The following is a 14,659-nucleotide window of genomic DNA, read 5'->3' on the forward strand; positions in this document are numbered from 1 at the left end:
TGCAAGAATGGTGCCTCCAGGTGTGGTCCTTGGGTCCCGGGGTGTGACCAAAGCTTTCCGAGCTGGTGGGGGGATGAGGCCTCCGGGCCGGGGGTGCGAGGTGAGGACAGAGGTGGTTCTGACATCCCAGGCCCTGGTGATTCTGCCGAGAACGAAGGCCCTACCTGTGCAGCCCTTGGACTTCAAAGATCCTCAGTCTCGGAGGAGTCTGGGCTCCAAGGACGCCCCCCACCCCGTCCCTACCCGAGGGCCATCCAGCTGGCCTCCGATGGCCTCAGGGAAGTCAGTCATTCACTCATTCGGCACACATTGGCCAAGGCCTCATCCATGCTGGGCTCCCCCGGCCACTCAGGGGTAAGAGAAGGAGAGGGGCGCCTGGGTGGCTCAGTCAGTTGAGCGACAGACTTCAGCTCAGGTCATGATCTCACGGTTCGTGAGTTCAAGTCCCTCATCGGGCTCTGTGCTGATAGTTCAGAGCCCGGAGCTGCTTCAGATTCTGTGTCTCCCTCTCTTCCCCTCCCCCACTTACTCTCTCTCTCTCTCACTCAAAAATAAATAAACATTTTTTTTTTTTTTAAAAGAGAGGAGAGACTCGGTGTCTCCAGCTGAAGGGTCCCCTGTGGGGGGACAGAGGCAGAAACAGGTGGTGGCAGTGGTTGCGGCATCTGCGCTTGTGGGGACACATGCAGAACCTCGTGCATAGGCACCTGCCTAGAGGCTGAGCGATGGGGGTGTGCTGGTTCCGGGAAGCCTTCCCGAAGGAGACAACATCTGAGCCCAGAGGCTGAGTGAGGCCCGGCCCTGTAGAGACAAGGGGAGCAGGCGGTCCAGGCTGAGGGACCAGCACGGGCAAGGGCCAGGGCCAGAGACAGCTGAAGACAGTGTTCCCCGTGACCTTGCTATATCGATCACCGTTGTCCAGATATCTTGAAACTGACACCCCTCACCGCTTGAAAATTGTGGCTGTTTCCAGTCTTGCCATTTAATCTGTCGGCAGCGAGAGCACGGGTATTGACGAACCCCTCACATTGACGGTACGCGCACATTTTGACGAGCATCGGGGGTGACTTTGCAGGACGCTCTTCCGGCTGCGTGGAAAAGCCACGGTGGGGGCGGGGGGCCTTCCCTTCCCACCCCGGCCCCTGCTCCATGCCGCCCAGGGGCGGTCCCGTTGCATAGTTAATTGCTTGCCGGTGGATTTCTAAAAGGGAAATCGGTTTTCAGCAGGAGACTCTTGACCCCTTTCTCGGAGGCCTTTCTTGGGGCTGGCTGCTTCAAGGGGGCGCCTTACCTCCCAGGGCTCCCGGTATGGCAACCAGGACGGTCAGAAACGGGACCGTGTTGGCTTGAAGACGCAGCGCCCAGGTCCACGGCGGTCACCGCCTTGTGACTAGATTCGGGAAGCGAGGGAGCAGGAGGGGGCAGGGGCGGGGGGGGGGGGGGGGGGCAGGGGCCGGCTCAGGGGCAGGTGTGCCCACTGATTGCAAAGCCCGGTCCGTGGCCCAGATGGTCCTTATTCATGAGCAGTTGGCCGGAAGTCCTGCGTGGTTCTCGTGGCGAACACCGTGCGTGCCCTGGGCAGCCGGCACACCCGCGCTGTGGCGATGCCGCACCTGTTCTCAGGACCTCGGGGTCACCACGGTGCGGTCCTCCGGTCCTCGCACAGACACCGCAGAGGGGCCAGAGCTGGGGCGTGGGAGCTGCGCGCGCCCCAGGCCCCCTCCCCTTAGTGACAAGGCCTAAGCGGGTTCGTGTGTGTGTGTGTGTGAGAACCTTTATTTAACGTGCACTCCGGGTTGCTCCTGCCTCGCCTTTTGCCACCAGCATTGGGGTCACCGGGTCTCCGCCGCAGGGGACCCAGGCCCCTCTCAGAACCCAGCAGGCGGCCTCCCTGAGCGGGTCTCCCCCTGGGCGGGGTTGTCGGCTGCCTGCTCAAGGTGGGGGACCCCTGGACCGGTCCCCACTCGAGGCGGGTTCCGCGAGGCAGCAGACCCCGCGTGGGCTGGCAGGTGGCTCCACCCCGTGCGGCCTCGACGGCTCCTCCTTACCACGGGCTGCCTCGGCTGGAGGCCGGAGGGAGGCTGGCTCCCTGGCCCTCTCCCCACACCCGGCCTCCGCGCACCCCTCCCTCCCGGCTCCAAAGGCCCCTCGCCTAGGAAGTCCTTCCCGCCGTCTACCCACTTTCCGCGTTGGACGGGCAGTCGGCTTCATCCCTCGGGAGGGGCCGGTTCTTTCCCCGTGTAACAAACCTCCAGCTGCTGGGGCTTCGCCTGATTGCCCACGTGCACTTCCGTCCCCGGGACAGGTGCTCTGTTCACCTGTCCTCAGACCCCAGCTCAGGCCTGCTCCCTCCGAAAAGATGCAGAGGCCTCTTTGGGATATACCCTCCCCTTCAGTGTCCAGAGGCTCGGGCCCCAGGGGCCGCTCATGTGGGGCTGAGACCCACAGCCGCCTCTGAGTCTCTTCCCGTGGGTCCCAGCAGGCCCACTTAGGGCCCAGCATGTTCTAGGCCATGACCTTCTGCTCTCCTGGTGGAAAAAGACCCTTTAAGTGTTGAGGGAAGCTCCTCCTGGGGCCGCAGCTTCTCCAAGGTCTGCCCAGCTCACTACTACCCCTCTCTGGGCCCCCTCCTCCAGTCTACCTGGACTGAGGCCGAGGCAGCCCCACTGGGACCCTCTGACCTGTCCCCCCTCACCTAATCCCAATGGACCAGAGGTGCACCCTGGCCCCAGCTGGGCCACTCGTTCTCAGGGCCAGAGATGCGCCAGTCGGGCTCTGCAGGCGGCTGGTGTCGTCATGAGTAGGACTGGGAGCATGTGGCGGCCGTGTCCCCTGAGGGTCGGAACCTCTCGGGTGGGAGAGGGAGACCGGTGAACAGCAGAAAAGAGGCGAGAGGGATGGCCCGATGGTCGTCCGGCCAAGCTCTAGACTGTTCCTTACCTCAGCTGACTCCTGCTCTCGAATCCCGGGACACATCTCAGGGCGGGCTCCCAGATAAAATGCAGGCCACTCAGTTAAATCTGAATTTCAGATAAACAACAAATAACTTTTTACCAAAGTATATATCAAACATTGAGTTTTTAAAAGTATAAGTACGTCCCAGGGGCACCTGGGCGGCTCAGTCGGTTAAGCACCCAACTTTGACTCAGGTCACGATCTCACAGTTGGTGAGTTTGAGCCCCATGTCGGGCTCTATGCTAACAGCTTGGAGCCTGGAGCCTGATTCCAATTCTGTGTCTCCCTCTTTCTCCCCCTCCCCTGCTCATGCTCTCTCTGTCTCTCTCAAAAATAAAGATTAAAAAAAAAAATTTTTTTAAATAAGCGTATAACTATGTCCTAAATATTGTTTTGTTTTTTTAAGTATAAGTATATCCCAAACACTGCACAGGGTATACTTATACTAAAAAATTTTTTCATTGTTCATCTCAAATTCAAATTTAACTGGGTGGGGCCACCTGGTGGCTCAGTTTGAGCATCCAACTTTGGCTCAGGTCATGATCTCACGGTTCTTAAGTTCGAGCCCCATGTCAGGCTCTCTGCTGTCAGTGCAGAGCCTGCTTTGGATCCTGTGTCCCCCCCACCCCCGCCCTTCCCCCACTCACAGTCTCTCTCAAAAATATACATTTAAAAGTTTAGGGGCGCCTGGGTGGCTCAGTCGGCTAAGCATCTGACTTCAGCTCAGCTCACGATCTCAACGTTTGTGAGTTCGAGCCCCACATCGGGCTCTGTGCTATCAGAGGAGAGCCTGCTTCAGACCCTCTGTCTCCCTCTCTCTCTGCCCCTTCCCTGCTCGCCCTCTCCCTCTCTCTCAAAAATAAATAAACATTAAAGAAAAAGATAAAAAAATGTAACTGGGTGTCTTTTGCTGGATGTGGCAACCCTAACCCGAGACGCTTCGGGTGCTGCAGGCAGGACCGGAGAGGAGCTTCGAGAAGTCTGGGAACGACAGCGTGGTTTCAGGGAGGCTCTGGGGAGGAGAGGTCAGGCGGGAGGGGTCCTGGAGGTTGGGTAAGGGCGCCTGAGGGGAGCCTTTCCCTCCAGGCTTCAGGGACTCCACGAGAAGACAGCACCAGAACCGTGTCACGGGCTTGCCACCTGTAGGGCCACACAGAAGGGCCTCTGCCTGGCGGGGAGCTCTGACGGGCGGATCCTGAAATTGTTAACACATTTGTTTTTTTTTTTTTTTTTTAGACAGAGCGTGAGCAGGGGTGAGGGGCAGAGGGAGAGGGAGAGAGGGAGAATCCCAAGCAGTCTCCATGCTTAGCACAGAGCCCAACGCGGGGCTCGATCCCACACCACCCTGGGAGCATGACCCGAGCCGAAATCAAGTCAGACCCTCGACCGAGTGAGCCACCAGGCGCCCCTTAGAAGTTTTCATCGAGGGGCCCTGCCTTTTCTCGTACGCTGGGCACCCAAGGGATGCAGCGCTTGGAAGAGACTCCATTTCCCGGGGGCCCCTCTCTTCCCCGCTCCGGGTCAGCCTCCAGGCGGGTCATTCGTGCCCCCCTTCCCCTCCGGCCCCGCCTCCCAAGGCCGAGCCGAGCCGGGTCCCACCAGCCCCCAGCGCCTCCTGTACCCGCTCGGCCTGGTCTGGGCCCCCAGCTCGCCCCCTCAGACCCAGGCGCTGCCCATATGCGTCCACCGCAAGGGGTCCCGAAGCCTCCGCCTCTGGACAGGCTCTCGCAAGAAGCCGGCAACTCTCCGCGTGGGGTGTAGACGTGCCCCGCAGACAGAGTTCTCAGACACTTAGGCCGAGCGGACGGACGTGCAGGGCTGCCTCCGCCGGCGAAACGGCGGCAGCAGCAACCTGCTCGTAGCCTTTATTTCGCGTTCGTCGGGGCGGGGGAACACCAGAGAATGTTGAAGCGCGGAAGGAAAAGACAAGGAGCCTCCAGACACGGACCGAACGCGCATCCGGCGTTTACTGGAGCGCGTGCAGGGAAGGTGTGCAGTCTCCGGGCCTTGGAGGCGACTGCCCTGGGTCTGTTCCCTAAGTGGCTCCCGGGGGGACCGTGGGGCTCTGTTCCCGTAGTCCTGTGGCCTTGAGCCTTGAGCCCAGAGCCTCGCTGACCTGTCAGCAATGACCCCACTGTCTTCCCCAGGGCTTGCGGTACAGTCTCTAAAAGTGACTCCAGGGGCGCCTGGGTGGCGCAGTCGGTTAAGCATCCGACTTCAGCCAGGTCACGATCTCGCGGTCCGTGAGTTCGAGCCCCGCGTCAGGCTCTGGGCTGATGGCTCGGAGCCTGGAGCCTGTTTCCAATTCTGTGTCTCCCTCTCTCTCTGCCCCTCCCCCATTCATGCTATGTCTCTCTCTGTCCCAAAAATAAATAAAAAACGTTGAAAAAAAAATTAAAAAAAAAAATAAAAGTGACTCCATAGCGGGGCTTCCTGGGAAGAGCACAGGCCACTCAGGTTTCGAGTTCCTGGCCGCAGCCCCCAGACAGGTGCGCCCCGCAGCCCAGGCCGGGCCCGCGGGCCGTGGGGAGAGCCAACGAGGGGTGGCGAGAGATGCCCACCCACCCACCCACCTCAGCTCAGGTCTGGATTTCAGGGTCGTGAGTTCAAGCCCCGCGTTGGGCATGAAGCTTACTTAAAAAAGAAAAAACAAAACAGTTCCGCTCCCGCTGCCCCATCCGAGGTCTCCTACGAACACCTGCTGTTGGAGCCTTCCCGCGGGCCAGGCCTCATGACATCGAATCTCTGCTTTATTCTTATTTTACAGCTGAAGACACAGGCTTGGACCTGTTTTGCGCGAGGTCACTCAGGGAGTTAGTGGCCAAGGCCGAACTCAATCCCGGGACAAGTCCTGAGCAGCCCCTCGCGGCCGCTTCTGCCCTTTGCCGCCACCCCCTCCCCCCCTCCCCCCACCGAGGAGGGGGGATACCCGGCCCTGGCTCCCATCTCCCCCAGCCAGCCTCTGCCCCTTCCCTGACCCAGTTCTCCCAGCCTGCGCCCCGTGCACAGCCAACCAGCCCCATCTGACACGTCCCCTCCACGCCCCCTCCCCACCGCAGGGCCCCGGCGCTCCCCGCTGAGGGAGGTTGCAGGGGTGAGGGGCAGCCTGGAGAGGCCCCGAGAGACTCCCCGTAGGGCTGTTGTGACGCCAGGGGAGGGGGCGGAGGTGGCCTTGGGGCCGACAGAGGGCTAAGTCCTCTCTGGAAAGGTCCCCAGGAGGAGACAAAGGGCTGTTGGTTCCACAGGGTCGAGCCGAGCCAGAGGCTGCGAACTCCTCTGTGGGTTTGGCTGTCCTTCCGGCTTCCTGGAAGGAGGGAGGGAGGGCCAGGAGCAGGTCTGGCTGAGTGCAGGGACTGCAGGGCGGGGTGGGCGGGAGCAGGAGGCCCGACTTCCTTCATCGTTTGGTCCTGCTGAGAGTAAGCGGCGGCTGCCCCATTTTACAGATGAGCAAGCCGGGACCCAGGGAGGGGAAGGGTAGTGCGGGCCTTACCCGCGGTGGAGCAGGAGTCCGTGTCGGCCAACATAAGCCCCGGCCTAGACAGAGCCCGGAGCCTGCGTCCACAAACGAGGAAGCCAGAAACCCCCCAGCCGGCCTGTCCCCACCGGCCGGAGGTCAGAGTCCTCAGCGAGGGGCCTCGCTCGGCGTTTCCAGGGCCTCGTGTCCATCAAAAGCCTGCGGAGACCCACCCAAGACAACCAGCTGGCCGGAGGGATTTCTCTGTCAGCGCTGTTGACGGGGTCACAGGTTTTCCAGGGTAGGACCAACCCCCTTGGTTTAGAGCAGTGGTTCCCGAGTGGGGTTGGCGGTGCCCTCAGGCGACCTTTGGCGAGTGGGGAGACACGGGGTTGTCACGAGTGGGTGAGCGTTTCGGACATCGAGGGGATGGAGGCCAGGGAACTCGCTAAATATCCTACAATGCAGCACGGCCCTCCCATCCACACACGAACAAAGACCTCTCTGGCCCCAAACTGCAGAAGGCCAAGGTTGAGGACCACGGACAAGTTGCTTGGGTGTGCCCTGTAGCCCTCGGGTCTCCCTCTCACCCCACGGGAGTCGGATGGGGGTCGAGAGTGGGGTCCATCTCCCTGGAGGCCTGTGCCCGGACCCCGCCACGCCTTTGGGCAAGGAGCATTTTCTCTGCGCTCCCGCTCTCTGCCCCCAGTCCCCCGGGTCTCTGGGGCTTTCCAGCGGAGGAGGCGTTCTGCGATGTTGTCCACATCAGTTCACATGCTGTAAGAGGTTGGCAGGTATTTTTAGTGTGGTAAAATACACATAAAATTTACGACTGAAGCCGGTTTATTTTGTATCATTTTTTCTTTTTAAGAATATCTAAGTTCGAGAGAGAGAGAGAGAGAGAGAGAGAGAGCGCGCGCGCATGTGCACAAGTGGGGGAGGGGGCAGAGAGAGGGGGAGAGAGAGACAATCCCCAGGCAGGCTCAGTGTGGAGCCTGGGTGGCTCGTTGGGTTGAGTGTCCGACTTGCCTCAGGCCTTGATCTCAGAATTTGTGAGTTCGAGCCCCGCATCAGGCTCTGTGCTGACCGCTCAGGGCCTAGAACCTACTGGGGATTCTGTGTCTCCCTCTCTCTCTGCCCCTCCCCCGCTCCGGCTCCGCCTCTCGGAAATGAATCGACGTTAAAAAAAACTTTTTTAAGGTTATTTATTTATTTTGAGGGAGTGAGAGAGCGAGCATGAGCGGAGGAGGGGCAGAGAGCGACAGAGAGAGAATCCCAAGTAGGCTCCACACTGCCAGGGCAGAGTGGGACCACGCAGGGCTTGAAACCACAAACCCTGAGCTCATGACCTGAGCCGACATCAAGAGTAGGACGCTTAACCGACTGAGCCCCCAGGCGCCCCTGATATGTTTCTCGTCTCTGTCTCTTTGTCCGAGGACCTTTATGTCACAGCAGCAGGGACATTTGAAACCTCCAACGAGAAAATGAAGGCCTCGGAGAAATCCAGCGCCTATAGAACCAGGGACCAGCCTCACACCGGTTTGCACTCGTCTGTGGTCTCTGTGCGCCTGCGGGTGAGCCCAGGCAGGGCCGCTGGAGCCCCGGGAATGAGGTGTCCGCGAGTCACCGGACCCCCTCCTCACCTGACACACCAAGACACGAGCTCCCGCGCTGCGGGCGGGAATGCAGGCCGGCGCGGCCACTCGGGAAAGCCGTCTTGTCCCTCATGAACTCGGATACATGCCTCCCGCGTGCGTCCTCCATGCCGCCGCTAGATGGTGACCGAAGGGACTGGAAACTTCTACGTACACTAAGATTCGTGCACGATTGTCCAACTTGTCCACAGCAGCGCTGACACCGCCCCCCAAATGTTCGTCGGCTCGGACCTGGAGAGACAGCACCAAGTGTAAATAAAATGAAATATCGCTCGGCAATGAAAGAGGGACAAACTAGTCAAGTTCAAGTAACACGGATGAACCTCAAAATCCTAACACCGGATGGAAGAAGCCAGACGCAAATGAGTCCATATAGAGGATTTTGTTTGTAGGAAATTAAAACATTTTTTAACGTTGAGTTTTCAGAGGGAGAGAGGAAGATAGAGTGCAAGTCGGGGAGGGGCAGAGACAGAGGGGGACACAGAATCCGAAGCAGGTTCCAGGCTCTGAGCTGTCGGCACACAGCCCGACGCGGGGCTCGAACCCACAGACCACGAGATCATGACCCGAGCCAAAGTCGGACGCTCCACTGAACGAGCCACCCAAGCACCCCTCTATTTGCAGCATTTTAAAATGCGTTTAGGCAGGGGCGCCTGGCCGGCTCAGCCAGAGGAGCGTGTGACTCTTAATCTTGGAGTCATGGGTTTGAGACCCACATCGGGTGTAGAGATTTCTAAAAAAATCATGAACCTTACAAAATAAAAATAAAATGCATTTAGGGGTATAAAAGGGTTTACGCTTCATAAAGCGGACACCCAGCTGCAGAAGGTGCCTTTGGGGACACAGAAGCAGGTGTTTGCAGAGGATCCTGCTTGAGCTGAGGACGCAGAGCGTGGGGGGAGGGGCAGGGCAGACGCCTTTCCACACCCTCGCGCACACCTGCTGGTGGTGTTGCTCTCCCATTTTCCGGGTGTCCCCGCGCCCCAAGTGCCCGGCGCCTCAGCACCACGCGGCACGGGGTTCTCCTGCGGGCTGGGAGAGACGCTTGTCCCCGGGAGTCCCTTCCCAGGGACTCCGACGAGTCCAGAGACGAAGGCCGCACGGGACCGGAGCCCGGGGTCCAGGTGGAAAAAGGGACCGTTTATCCTGTGCTCGGTGCCCGCTTCTCATCGTCGCCAAGAACTCGGGCCTTTGGGCAGAAGTCCAGCTGTCAGCCTTCAGGAACATCTGAGTAAATTGTAACCACTTCCTCATCGGTGTACCGGCTCAGCCCTGGACAGACGTGTGTTGGCCCCGAATTGTTCCTCCTTATACGACACTGAGCTGTGCAGCTCCTGGCCCTGACTCACCCCTGGGAGGCGTCACTAGTCCCGGGGCCTGCCAGAGGCCCACCAGGTACACGGGCTGACCAGGCGTGGCTGGCAGGTGCCCTGGAAAGACATTCAGCTGTGCCTCGGGATGGGCAGGGCGGCTAGGTGTTCAGGAGGTATGGAGTGCCCCTCCTTGCCTACCCCCCCAGGCACCGGGACCCACCCCCACTCCCCCACCCCCAGGCACCAGTGCCCCCCCACCTGGTCCCCCCAGGCACCAGGACCCCCCCTCCCCCAGGCACCAGGACCCTCCACCCCCACCCCAGCCACCAGGACCCCCCCACCCCCACCAGGCACATGAGAACCTCCTTTGTCTGCTGCAGTCGGTGGGGGGCAGGGGTGGGGTTGTATAATCAGAAAGGTCAGGCTTCTACAGCTCTCCACACACCGCCTCTGGGGGCCAGAGAAAGAGAAGACAAAGGGGCCTGTGTCTGTGCTTGCAGTCAAGTTCGGCTGGGAGAACCTTCCTGCGCGCTTGGCTGTTGGCTCAGGCTCCTTCCCTCTAAGGGGCGGGGACGCAGGAGTCGAATGGGCTCCGAAGAGCACGCACGCAGCTGTGCACACACACAGACACGGGTGGGCGTGAGGGACACGTGCGCACGCGCCGCACCCCCGGGCGGTGGTCATGGGGGGGAGGTGAGACCTCGGGCCTGGTGGGTGGAGTTGAGGCTCCCAGGTGGTTGGCTCACGGGGGGGGGGGGGAATCGAGGCTATTGTCAAATGTTAAGCACAAACGCAGGAGGTAATTGAGGGATTTTGTTTACTTTGAATCCTTTGTGTCTCCTCCTCACTGCCTTCTGGAAGGGTTCTCGTGGAGACTGAGGAGCTGGAGAATTGAGCACAAGAACACAGGGAGGTGATTAGTGAGAGAGGAAGTCCCCAGGAGAGCCAGACTCTGAAGGGCTCAGCAGCCCCTTCCCTGGGAAGGCAGACGGGTGGGGGCGGGGAGGGACGGCGGGGCTCTGAGGGCCACTCCACAGGGCAAGGCGACATTCCAGAGCATCCCCGGTGTGCGTGACTGAGGCGGGAAGCCTTCTGGACGGCAGGCTGCTGTCAGCTTGCCCGAGGCGTTAACTAGAGGCTGCCCGGGGCTGCTCTGTCCCCTAAAGGACAGATGCCGCGGGATTGAGGGGTCTGCCCCTCACCGTCCGCTCCCTCTGCCCAGGGCTGACGGCTGCAGTCAGCCCTGAGCTCTTGGCATTGAACCTGGACAGGCCTCTCAGCCTTTGTCCATAGAATGTTCCAGCCACCTCTAAGGAGGGGAGGCGCCCGGGGGACACGGTGGGCTGAGTGGACTGAAAGCAGGTCCCCTTTGCCTCGAAAAGGTCGAGGGAGTTTACTGTGACACAGAGGGTTTGCACATGCCCCAAATCTGAGCCAGCTTCTGAGACACGGCCAGCTCCTGTGGGCTGTCCCTGTGTTGTCGGCAGGGAGCGGGGCAGGTGGCGGCGTGCTGCTGGCCAGAGCTGGGAGATCCAGTCCGAAATGGCCAGCTGGTGTCCATGGCGACCGCGGGCTGAGCAGCTAGAGATTAGAAATCAGGCGGCTGCGAGGGGCCGGGGCCCTTGGGTTAGCGGAGTCACTGTTGGGCGGGCTACATCACTCACCCAACTCTTGGGACGCTTGTGAGAGTATCGATAACGTTAAGGAACAAAATCCAACCGAGTAAATTTGAAGATCGGATGGGCTTTATTAAGCGATTCAAGGATCGGGCAGCGGGGAGCTCCGAGCGGCACAAAATGGAGGTTTTTTTTCCAAGAAGGAGAGGGTGGGCAAGGAGTTAACGGCAAAAGAAAAGAAAAGATGGCGGCGGGCAAGGCCGCTTTCCCTTAGGTAGGGGCAGGGCAGGGGTCTGAGGTGGGTGGCGAGGCCCGGGCGCAGAGGCCCTCACTGGCGCCGACCAGGCCTTGTTTCGTTTCCGGGACAGGCTGGAAAGTGCACCCAGGTCAGGGCTCAGACTCCAGGTGGCAGACTTGACCTAAGTGACGCCATTTGGGGCCTGCGATTTTCTATTTAACAATAATTACATCACGACAGGCGTCGCCCAAGACCGTCCCGAGCACGGCGAGCAGGTGGGGAAGAAATGCGGGTCAAACCGCTCAGGGCAGCGCGTCTTAGAGCCTCCGGTGGCCTCCCACCGATGCTGCCGTCACAAACCCCACGGACAGGGTGACAAACACTCCTGTCGTCTCAGTTCTGGCTGCTGGGAGTCGGAGATGACGGGGGGTTGGCTGCTCTCCCGGTGGCTCTCAGGCGGCCCCTCCACCCTGCGTGTGCACATGGTCGTATCCATCCAAAAGGTGGTAAACGTGCACGTTTCCCTGACTTCTGGGAGCCGCTCTAACCAACTGGAAGAGCCCGTGGAGGAGGACCCTCCTCTCTGTGGCCTGTGGTTGGGAGCACGGGGGGGCGGGGTGATCGTGTGGGGCTGAACCCCTAACCCGTGGCCCCTGTCGCTGTCCCTGGGTGGACGGTGTCAGGACGGAGAATCCTGGGCACTCTGGTATCCGGGGATCGTCTAGTGTTCAGTGTGGGGACCCCTCCTCCCACGCTGGAATTGGGTCTGGGAACCTTAGAAAGACCGTAACCCACACGTTAATAAGATGCAATAATACAATTGTAAAATACAATAAAAATGAATAAAAAAATGGGAGGGAGGAGAAGACATAAAATGCATACCTACATTTTTTATAAAAATAACAGCAGCTTTTAGCCTTGTGGTGCTAAAGTGGCTGCTGGCTCTTAAGCATCACATGTACATCCAAGACTAGAAGAAGAAAGAAGAGGGGAAAAGGATGCCAGCTGAGTATGTCCCTTTTATAGGGAAAAAGACAAGTCTCCCCAAGAAAACATCAGACATCTGCTTCCCTCTCCCGGGCCAACAGTCAGTCCCACGTGCTCTTGTGACCTTGTGGAAGCAGGTGCCTGACTCTTCCGGTTTCTAAGGTGGGGGGCACCAGGGAGGGGCGTTGGCCATGGCAGCAAGTCGCGGGGTGGGTGTTGGCCAGCTTGTTCTGGACGCCAGGGCAGAGCTGTGAGGTCCCGGGGGGGGGTGGGGTGGGGGTGGGGGTGGACGTCTCCTCAAGGGTTAAAGGTCTGAGGACAGAGCATGTGGAGGAACAGACATGCGCCGGGACCTCACAGCCTGCAGGGAAGACGTTCCCGCTAGAATGACATTTGTCACCTTGTCACAGTGGCCAGACAGCCCCGCCCCTGCCCTTGGGGAGGTAAGGGAGCTCTGCAAAGGTCTGTTCCACGAGGGAGGTAAAGCTGGTGGAGACACCTGTCCACTGGGCACGTGGGTGTGCCGGCCCCTTGCCACCGGCCCCTGGGACGTCCCCTTCAGGGGACAGCTGCAAGGGTCTCGGTCTGTGGCCCCCAGAGGCAGGCGGTGCCGGTGGAGACAAAGCAGTGGGTTCTCCCCCACCCAGAGTGGCGCAGATTTGGGGTGTGTTTCTGGGCCGAGGGCCTTCGCTGCCATCCTGGTGTGGACCGTGCCGGCGCGGGGCTGACTACGTTTGCAGCTCCGGGACTCCCCATCCTGACTAGAGAGGGGGTCACCGGACGTGCTGCAGCAGGCAGCCTCCTGTGGTTCCCCACGCCAGGGCCCGGCCTGCCCTCGGGCTCCTCCCAGAGGCTGGCAGGTGCCTTTGGGCTGGGGGGGGGGTGGGGCGTGGGTGCCTGGAGGCTGATCGCTCAGCCCCCGAGAGCCCACCCTCACGAGTGTCCTGCCACCTGTGAGGCCGCTCCTCCACCCCGGCAGGTGTTTCTAGGCATCTCCTCCGTGGGGCTTCCATCGGATGACACGTGAGGGGGACCCTCTGACCACTGAACGGGGGCAGAGGGCGGGGTGAAAGATGCACAGGCAGGGGAGAAACTGGGGGGCAGAGAGCCATCGGCAGGAAGGGGCAGAGGAGGGAGGGGAAGGAATGGGGGAAGGAGCAGGGGCAGAACCTGGGGGCGAGGAACAGAGGGCGGATTGGGGGAGGGGGAGGGGGTGGGGAGGGGGCAGAAGGCGAGAGCTGAGGGCAGGGGGAGGGGCAGGCACAGGGCGACATGGGGGGAGGGCCGGGATGTGGATTCAGCGCTCACCTGAGTCCCCGTTCACTTCCTGTGATGTGGGAACCGGCAGAAGGAAAAGGCTGGTTCCCAGGGGGTTAGGAGGCCCGTTCAGTGTTTGGTTTTTAATCAAACCAATCCCCCAGCATCCGCTGCGATCTGGTCATGACAGAAGGGCGACCAAACTACAGGAGCAGATGTCCTCCCAGCAAAGGGTGCGAGGGTACCAAACAAACAGCGGGCAAGCCAAAACCCTGCGCTGCCCGCCGCTGCCTTCTTGAAGACTCACGTCGCGTTTCCCGTTGGAGACACGGTGAAAGCAGAGTGCGATCATCTCTCCTATAGCAGGACTGGACCTCTTCGCTCTAGAATTAATCTTTTTTTCTTCTAACGTTTATTTTTGAGGTGGGGGAGGGGCAGAGGATAGGAAGGGGGCTCTGTGCTGACAGCAGAGAGCCTGATGCGGGGCCTGAACTCATCAACCGTGAGATCATGACCTGAGCCGAATTCGGACGCTTGACGGACTGAGCCACCCAGGTGCCCTAGAATGAATCTCTCTGTGTGAACTATGTGAAGTTCACAGTCTCAGGTCAACCACAGAGCCCGGGTCCGCGTATCTCACTCACTGCAGGGAATCCCAGGTGGGCTGGGTCAGGCTCCAGATGTGGGGCCGGGGGTGGGATGGGGGGCTGGTCCAGGAGGCTAGGGCCTGGGCTGCAGAAGGGGGGTGGAGGGCAGTCCTGGAGGAAGGGGGTGTTTGCCAGCGGGGAAGTGGGCAGATCCCTCTGTAGCCTGGGACTTGGTCCCACCTGCTGTAGGCACAGGCCAGGTGACTCAAGCCCGAGGTGTAGCAGGGCCTGGGGACCTGCTGTCTCATCGTTTGGCTCCCTTCTTGGTTGGAGGACTCACAGATGGGCATTGAGTCACTCCGGAGCCAGCTCCTGGGGGCGTAGAGGCCCCAAATCCGGGAGGCCTGGTTCTGAGGGGAGGGAGGGGACACCCCACTCTCATAGGGGCGGGCTTCTCCCAGCTAGCCCAGTTTTGGAAACACAACCGGCAGGTTGGGGGCCTGGACCGCCCCCCCCCCCCCCCCGGCCAGCACTCCCCCTTTCCACTGGCGGAGCCGGTCTCCCGGTCCACTGGCCTCCCGCCTCCTTTCTTCCTGG

The 14,659-nt window shown here is 60.4% G+C and overlaps 1 long non-coding RNA gene across 1 annotated transcript; it reads right to left on the minus strand.

Annotated features, from left to right (window-relative positions):
- Positions 1-11,206: 11,206 nt before the first annotated feature.
- On the minus strand, positions 11,207-14,122 carry LOC132688933 (uncharacterized). Its single transcript, XR_009614740.3, has 3 exons — positions 13,156-14,122; positions 12,118-12,201; positions 11,207-12,005 (listed from the first exon to the last, which is right to left on the minus strand). It is a non-coding gene; the product is annotated as an uncharacterized LOC132688933 (long non-coding RNA).
- Positions 14,123-14,659: the final 537 nt, after the last annotated feature.

This window comes from Panthera onca, chromosome E3, assembly GCF_046562875.1.
Source record: "Panthera onca isolate mPanOnc1 chromosome E3, mPanOnc1 haplotype 2, whole genome shotgun sequence".
In the NCBI taxonomy this organism is placed as follows: Eukaryota; Metazoa; Chordata; class Mammalia; order Carnivora; family Felidae; genus Panthera; species Panthera onca.